Here is a 9494-nt window from a genome sequence, read left to right as displayed (position 1 = left end):
ATGCTCAAATATCATTTTATTGGAACTAGAATTCATACAATACTTGCCCAAACTTAAGCCTACCGACAATAAGCCATCACACTGTGCATCATAACTCACACATGCCATCTCTATGCAAGCATGCAATATCTGCTCACAGCTTATCACAAATTACTTGCTTTTTTTTTTCCAAAAGAAAAATGGGGTGACATCAGATTTTTTTAAGTATCTTTTTTGAACAAATGCTTAAACCTGCAGTGCAGGTTACAGCTTTGGAAGACTATTGTAGAGGAATAAAAATAGAGGAAAAACATCTCAGCTACGTTTTTTCACATGTCGACAGTCCCTCACCTGACGCCAAAACTTGTCATGATGCAGCGTGAGCAGCCAATCCAGGTCCTCTGATGAATTTGGCATGTTCCAAAAACTCCTCCACCTCAGCGGGAGAGCTATGTTCTGGCAGAGGCTTATAAGGCACAAAATATCGCTCCTTCCTTTCAGGTGCTAGTGTGGAAAAGATATCACAGGGTTTGATTCTAATAAACTGGTTTTCATGAGAGGGCTATTCCTGGAGCACCACAGGCTGCTGATTAGGGGTGTAAGAAAATATCAATACCCTTGAGTATCGTGATATTATGTTTTGTGATACTGTATCGATTCTCAAAAACACTGTAATCGATTTTTAATTAATCGTTTACATACAGAGATTCGCATCAGTAGTTCATTTTGTGTTGACAGCATGCTGATGATGTACAGCTAATGGAACGGCTAACGGCTAACATTAAACAAGTGGATGCCTCTCAACTCACTCTGGAGCAAGTTCTCATACTGAAGTTACCACCAACCTCAACTCATGCAACCAAAATAACTCAATAGTCAGTCAATACTTTCTTTCATTTGCAAAGATATGTGCCCTCTCAGTGTTGTAGAGAATGAAAGCTTCCAACATTCGGTGAATACAATGGAGCCTCATTACATCACACCCTCCAAACAATGCATCGCTAACATCACTGTGCCCAAGTTGTACCTGGAGGTAAAAATGAGTGTGCTTTGACATGCAACGCTTGGACATTGAGGGCCACTGAATCGTATGTAACCATAACAGCTCATCACATAAGGTGAGTGGAAGCTGGACTCGTATGTGTTACAAACAAGAGCGATGACTGACACCCACAAAGGAGAGAACATCGCAGGGTTACTAAAGGAGGCCGATACTGAATCAGGAGATCGGAAGCGAAAGATCCCATCATTGTAACAGACAATGCATCCAATATGAATGTCGGAGCTGGACTTACAAACATAATGATGTTTTGCACAGAAAGTACTGAAATTACCAAAAGTGGTGCAACTACTCAGCAGGATCAGACATGTTATAACCCTTTTCAGACGCAGCACCACAGCCAGCCACCAGCTAAAACACAAACAACACCTACTCCATCTAGCAAAACACAGGCTGATCACGGACGTTGTCACAAGGTGGAACTGCTCTTAAGACATGATAGAAAGATTTTTAGAACAACCAGCCATCGAGGCAGCACTCCTTTAACCAGAGGTCAGAAAGAGTGAAAAGGATATCTTCACACTGAACGAGGCTGACATCACATATGCCGAGGAAGTGCTCAAGGCACTCAAGCCAATGAAGGATGCCCAGGGTTTCCCATACATCATTTATTTGTGGTGGCCTGCCACAATATCAACATTGACCGCCACATATTGATTTTCTTTTTTTTTACTATTTAAAATGGGTCAAATCTTATTACATTGTAGAACTGCGCGCAGCGCATTGATTCGCTTAGCCCCTCGCTCTCTCTCTCTCAAACACAATGACAACAGACCCATCTGTGAATAGCCCCTCCTCTCCGTGCACACTCTGAATCAAAACATGACCATGCGCGGGAGTAAGGATTGTTGTTGACTTTTTCCCACAGAGAAGACGGCTGGCCAAATTCCTAAATAGAATCAAACCAGAGTTCATAAATGGTTAGTAGCATGAACACCTATATCCAAAACTGATCCATTCAAGTTATAAGTTTCTTTAGGTTCTTAACACAACACAGTCAAAATTCAGCTGGGTTGTTGAGGCTAGCATGCTGTTGTTGTTTAATGTTCACCATCTGACTGTATTTATTTTTTTGTTTCATTTGTTTGTTTTCCTGCAAGCACTTTTACTTGATTTTTTTACTGATATGTTAATTCCTTTGCTCAGATTGCACAAATATGTAGTGCTATGATGTTGGATGTTAGGGACTGTGATAAATACAAATGCAGATCTCACTGTTCTGATTTCAACTTTTTTTACTCAGATTTTATGGATATGGTGATTTGTTTTTTATATTGACAGTTTTCCTAAAATTAAATTTAAAAAATCTCATTATATTTCCTTACTTATTACAGTATCGCAATATGAATCTAACCCCTGTATCGTGATACGTATCATATTGTCAGATTCTTGCCAATTAACAGCCCTCTTGCTGATGAGGTGTAACAACATGAGCAGAGCTGACTCACCAGTGCAGTGTGCTTCTCTCCCAGCGGGTCAGACTTGGTCACCTGCTGCTCATCCAGTGGCACTCAAGCACAGGCCAAGGTGTCTGCTCCGCAAATGATTTCTGAAAGAAATCATACCAACAAAAAGACATTTAAAATATATTTTGGTACACAGGTGTAGTACACTCAGTTGGCATTTTATAGATACCCCTCGCTGAAACCAATGCAGTGCAATACAACATTTTATTTTACGGTCATTTAGTCAGTAGTTTGTGGTGTTGTTGAATTGTATTGTGTTATATTGATATAAATAGAGTGGACAACATATAAGAAACACCCCTCAGTATAATTCTTCACATCATCATAAACTACAACCTCCAAAATGACCACTAAGTTGAATCAACACTTATTTAAAACTGTTTCAACAAAAACACAGTGCCTAAGCGTTATTTCAGAGCACCTAGTCAAATGAACAGAAAAAAAAAACATGCTGAGAGTTTTCTACCACATTTTGATATCATTTATGGTCATGCTAGCTTCTCTGAACGGCACACACACCGCAGTGGAGACAGTGAACCAGGTGAAGATAATGTTTTACTCAAGTTGACGACAACTCGACACTTGTCACTGTAAGTGCAACAAAAACCCTGTGAGTAAAAAGCCAATAAGAGTAATTTATCAAACCACATGTTCAACAAGTCTGAGCATGTAGAAAAGTGATATTTCCACCTGCTTTGCCCACAGTCTCCCATCCAACGCTGGTATGTTTTACACAACCACAGCACACTTATTAAGTTAACAGCTAATTGTTATGAACAAGCTAAAACAAAAGCTGTATGTATGTCACTGTACAATATCTTAAACGTAGTCAAATTCTTCTAACTTAGCTACCGGTTGAGTCGGCAGCCCCACCTCCCAAACCAACCCCTCCTACCTCCACCAGTGGTACCTGTTGCAGTAAATCACATCAGCAGCAGAGGGAGGAGGACAGAGGACAGGAAAAGACTGATAGTGACTAATGTCTGTGTTCCTCATTTTTCTAAATTTCATTCAGTATTTTGATGCCTGAAATATTATTTATTTTATTGACATTTTAGATTTCTTTCCAGTGAGATATTGAGTTACAGTATATGGTGATTTTGCTGTGGTAAACATTACTGTTGCTGCTTTAGAAACAATATTTATTTATTTAAAAAATAAATCAATTCTAAGCCTCTTCTGAATTGATTCTTTTTTTTAAATAATAATTTAAAAACACCAATTCTTTAGTAATGAAAAAGAACCAGTAAGAGTGTTGATAAGGAACCAAACTGATGAGTGCATGGATAAGATAAAATTCTAACCATACCCTTCAGCTGGTTACTGGCTACACTCTGACTTCAAATCCCTTCACTATAAGCCTTGTTTTTACCAATGTCATTTTGTGATTATTGTTTTTTATGATGCACAGTGCAACTACTTACTTTTCAGGCCAACAGCACTTCATCAGTGAGTATATCTGTTTCACTTTTCTTCTTGATAATGTCTGAGTGTACTGCGAAAAACTACAACCTGGGTTTTTTTGTTTTTTTTTTAAATACTGTAATGATAATAGTCCAAAATTATGTAAAAATGCAGTTTTTAGTCAAATACCCCCCCATCACATCTACAGCACCTAAGCCCTCCAGAAACCTGGGGAAAACCCTATAATAAACTAGTAAATGAGTGTATTGTTATCCAAAACACTGTTGTAATATTGAACAGATGTTGCTGTCAGCTTGTGTTCAGCATCTGTATGTGAAAAAGAAAAACTATCAAGGACATTGGCTTGTCACATTTTCTTAGTAATCATTTTGGACATTTTGCTATTCTTTTCCCTTCATATGACAGTCAAGAAGGTGTCAACTAGCCCCAGTTTGTGCCTCACTTTGCATCAGAACTTAAACATGCAACATCTATGAAACCCCCCCCCCCCCCCCCCCCCCCCCCCCCCCCCCCACCCCCCACCCCCAAAGTTTTAACGAATGTAATCCAAAATCCAGCTGGACGGAATTAACAATTAAGAAAGCACAAAGATGGTCCGGTTAGAGGGAGAAAGCCCAGCTGGTGAAGGACCACAGAGAGCGGTGTTACAAATCAACTGGTTTTCCTGTTAACTTGTTACCTTTGTTTGTAAACATTAGGCGTTTCTCATAGCGACAGCAGATGTTCCAATCATGGAGAGGAAATGTTGCTGACCTTGCATATGCCTGATTGTGATATTATTGTTATATTATTACATCACTCATTATTCTGTCATTTTAAAACCTAAAGATAATATACAGTTGTTTTTGCTTTGAAACAGGCTGTTTGGGTATATCGGTAGTTCTCAAAGCCAGTCAGCCATTGCTCAGTGGTGTAGCACAATGTACCGTAAATTGTCCTTTAGATTTAACACCTGGTGTCGAAACCCGGGTAGGGAGTTTTTATTTTGAAGAAAATCATCAAAATATGGTTAAGAATATGTCTGATCCCAAAGTTTCATTGAACCCCATAAACCATAAGCTGAATTAATCAGATGGATAGTCTAGTCTATGAAATTATGAGTGATATAAAATCATAATCAGGCATTTACAAGGTCAGCAACGTTTCCCCTCCGTGATTTGAACATCTGCTGTTGCCATGAGAAACTCCTGATGTTTACAAACAAAGGTAACCAGTTAACAGGAAAACCAGTTGATTTATAACACCAACCTTCCTGAGTTAGTAAACAAACCGGGTTGGACGTGCAGGCCCGTCGGTACCTTTTAAAAACGGCGCCACAAACAACACACCTGCTTGCCTGTGCTTCATTCAAAATCAATATTAAAGAGCAGTAACGGCACAAGTTATTTGTATGGCATATTTTAAACATATTTATATTTATATAAATATAATAAATATATTTAAGTTTTTGAACAGCAGTGAATATGTTAAAAAATGTTCAGAATGACTAATTTTGTTTCCTACTGGCTGCAATGTGATCTTATTGTCATGGCTGTATTTTATGCTTTGATTTATGTTGTCCGAAACAGACATTCAACTTGGGCTAATTTTGGACCAAATCAGAAGGACTGCAGTCCAATTTTTAATGACTATTTTTAACAATAACAATTTTTATATTAATCATCTGTGCACAAAATTAAAATGCCCACTTCCAACAATACTTGTACAAAATAAATAAATAAATAAATTCACATCCAAATGAGTTTTAACCAAAACTAACAGTGTGTTCGGGAGCTCCAAATGAACACAATAAGTCAAATATTTGCAGGCTTTTACCAGGAAGTTGCCCTTGAACAAGATAAAACAAAAACAACAACATATTCAAATTATTAATGTGGGTTTAGGAGGACCGATCCCCTGAACTGAATCCAGTGCTTCACTCTCTGTGCATGTTCAAGAGTACAATACAAAAATAATAATAATAATAACAATATACACTATGTGAAAAGGAATACATAAATTTAGTGTTGCTGGTGTTGGCAAAAACACATCAAATAGCTACATTTATTCCTCCAGAGGAAGAAGCGTGTTTTCCAAGTTACTTTGTAAATACATGTCTGATACATGTCAATACTTCCAAAAAAGAACACAAAAAAACATCAGAAATAGATCTGACCAACATACACTCAATTGCCAGTTCGTAGGTCTGCCTAGCTACAAACTTCCAATAAACCCAACCTTAATGAGGGTTAATCATATTTAGTTTTTGTTGAGACAGTTTTAGAGAGGTGTTGATTCAACTTTATTGTCATTTTGACACTATAGATTTTGCTTTGTGCTTGTTGTAAAACTGTATTGGATTATACTGACCTGCTTCTGTTTAGTCCACCCCATTTATTTCAGTGAGGGAAGACTAAATATTGATAAAACCTCAATAGCACACAATACAGTTCAACATCACAAACTGCAGCCTCCAAAATGACCATCAAGTTAAACTAACACCCCTGTAAAACTGTCTCAAAAACATTGACAATTGTAACATTCATGCTGATTTATTGCAGTGCTGTTTTATTAAACTGCATTAGTTTTAGCTACCCAATAAAGTGCCAAGTGTCAACAGTACAGCTGCTGTATGTTGCACAACAAAACTTTACAAACACATAACAGCGCAAGATTTCCTGTTGAATTTGAGGACAGCCTAATTCCTCACATTTTTTATTTTTTTTAGAGACATTACCTTCAAACTGGCTTTCATCCAGCTCAAGAAATATCTTTTGAAACACTTCAAAAGTTTTTTACAGTTCTTTTGGGTAGCTGAGGTTGAATGTATATATCAGCTCCATTAATGAGGCACAGGCTCTGGGTACATCCAGGTCTTTCAGGACTTCTGTTCCCTCAATCACAATCTTTGCACTTGCTGGATCAGACATTATGGCACCTCTGGTTATGACAATCAGTTCATTGGTAATATCCCCACCATTATGGCATAAATAGGTCAGAATCAGTGTCAGTGTTTTAATATTTCAAAAGGAGACTAACACAAAGTATGGCATGCCTGAAATTAAGTGTCTGATTTGCCTACCGACTGCTCTTTGAAGAGATCTTTTCCCTTTTCTCTGAGATACACCACTAAGCCACAGATAGCAACCTCTCTCCTTCTTTCCATAGAATCATCCTGTGAATAAGAAAAAAAAAAGTTAAACTGCTGATGGGTTTTTAATAATTACATCACTGGGGAAAAAGACTGAAGGATGAGGTTTATGAGGCCTGGACTGTACTAATTACCGGTCTCTACTGTGCTTAATTATAATCAAATAACAAATTGATCATTTTAAAGAAAGCCATTGTAACTCAATTAATTAGTCCAAATTTTCAATTTTATTTATGTATTATAAAACTCCAGGTAAAAAAAGAAAAAAGAAAAACAGCAAAAAGTCATTACATTTACAATTAATACTCCACTATTCTGTTTCTTTGTCCTGTTGAGTTGGAACAACATTGATGACCCAATGTGGAAAAATGTAATAGCAAATTTAATTTCAAGAAAGTTGTTAAAGTTAACTTTGTTATTACATTTACTCTGCCTATCATGTTCCATCTCACAATTCATTTGTTTTCTGCTTTAGTATTTATAGTTTTGGTTTTAATTGAATTTTTTTTTTCTTTGCCACTTGGGAGCAGAGGATAATGCTGTAAAAAACATCTGACATATTATCCCCTTATAAGTGTCAGGGTTGCAAATAGTTGTCTTTTAACACATCCAGGAGACAATGAGCAATGTTAGTAATCAAATTGTATCTTTGGCCACCTGTCAAATTTAAGTCCAATATTCACTCTCCAGTGACACTGAGCCAGCACAGCACTACCCATAGCCTGAGATAATGTATAAATCATGATCAACTACCCCAACGTAAGCTATTAGAAAAGTGGATTATCCTATTTGAAACGAACTACATTACAAGGACATTATTTTCAGGGAGTATTCGTCCAGTTTTGCCATTACCAGTGTTGATCCTTCTGAATTCTTCATTTATCTGTATAAAAATAAAGGCACAAATACTTCATTCATTGATTCAAAACTGTAGTGCTTACAGCTTGTGCAGCATCAGTCTTACAGTAATCTACTGTATATAACTTACGTTGCCTTTGATGCTGCAAACAATATTGGCAAACTATACTGCAAGAAAAAAATCAAACCTTTTTAACTATAGTGTTTTTATGATCTGATAGTGAATCCTTTTAAAATAAATGTAAAGATTTTAAACTATATTTAAATTGAATTAATCTTGCTGTCTTAACATGTTGCTGATTAATGAATCTTTCCAAATGTCTGACAAATTGTGTTTGGATACTGACCAAAAATGTGAAATTAAGGAGAAAAAAAAAGTAATGAAAACGTTTCAAACAGAAGACTACAGACCCATTTTACTGATTGCCAACTTAACAAAATGAACTGCCTACCTATCACACATCATGCAGCAGATTGTTAAATGGAAAAAACATTTCTCACAAAAGTTGTAATGCCAATATGTGTAATTATAAAAATTGCCTCTAAAATGTTACAATATGGTTCAGTTGTGCAAAGTATCAGCACATAAAAATGGCACATACACAATGGCAATACTAGCATATTTTTACGTGCCAGTGTTAAGCAAATTAATGTGATTAAAATCACTAGCTTATTACTTAACTAAACCTTTTCCAATGGCATTTCTACAATGTGGTGTCGGCTTCCCAGTCCACGTTTTCAGATTGCACTTGGACACAGAATATTCTTTAGCTGTGGCTCCGTTAACCAACTTAAACGTCACATAATAATAACTCTAGGGCTTAAACATCAACATGCATCAATTTAAAATGAAACGTGTAGTAAGCTACATTTGTTACAGGTCTAACATTAGTCATGAATGTTGGCCCACGCAGCAGTTGTTGAACAAACTTTCATCATTTTAAATTAAGATGAAGCAAAACATGTTATTCTCTTACCTAACGCTACAGAAGTTCAGTGCCAATTAACATCAGTCTATAATTTCAATTTTAGTCTTGTGTAAAATCAATTTCTTGCACTGTGTGCTTATAAAGTTAGTAGCTTTTGCAAATAAAACAAAGCAAAAATAGTTATTCACAAAATGACTTAGCCTTAAAGGACCAGTGTGTAAGATTTAGGGGCATCTACTTGCAGAAATGAAATATGATATTCATAAGTATGTTTTAATCAGTGTATATTCACCTGAAAATAAGAATCGTTGTGTTTTCATTACCTTACAATCAGCCCTTTATATCCACACAGAGCGGGTCTTCCATGGTGCGCACCATGTTGCACCACCATGTTTCTACAGTAGCCCAGAATGGACAAACCAAACACTGGCTCTAGAGATGGCCTTTCATGTTTTTCACAGCTATCGTAGGTTCTTCTACACGCTTGAAAGGGAGGGGTTGAGGGGAGTGGTACTATGATGGTTGCAATTTGCAAACTAACCTCTAGATGCCACTAAATCTTCCACACTGTTCCTTTAAATGATATTCTATGCAAACCCCTGTTTCTCCCCCTCCTTTCTCTTGTGGCAGGCAAAACAAGTCCAGGC

The 9494-nt window shown here is 36.9% G+C and overlaps 1 long non-coding RNA gene across 1 annotated transcript; it reads right to left on the bottom strand.

Moving 5' to 3' along the window:
* Positions 1-246: 246 nt before the first annotated feature.
* LOC122982785 lies at positions 247-7075 on the bottom strand. The gene is made up of 3 exons (XR_006403533.1): positions 6992-7075; positions 2488-2588; positions 247-483 (listed from the first exon to the last, which is right to left on the bottom strand). It is a non-coding gene; the product is annotated as an uncharacterized LOC122982785 (long non-coding RNA).
* Between the last annotated feature and the right edge of the window lie 2419 nt (positions 7076-9494).

The sequence above is a fragment of the Thunnus albacares genome, chromosome 5 (genome assembly GCF_914725855.1).
Source record: "Thunnus albacares chromosome 5, fThuAlb1.1, whole genome shotgun sequence".
Classification (NCBI taxonomy): domain Eukaryota; kingdom Metazoa; phylum Chordata; class Actinopteri; order Scombriformes; family Scombridae; genus Thunnus; species Thunnus albacares.
This window is presented reverse-complemented; position numbering and strand designations above follow the sequence as displayed.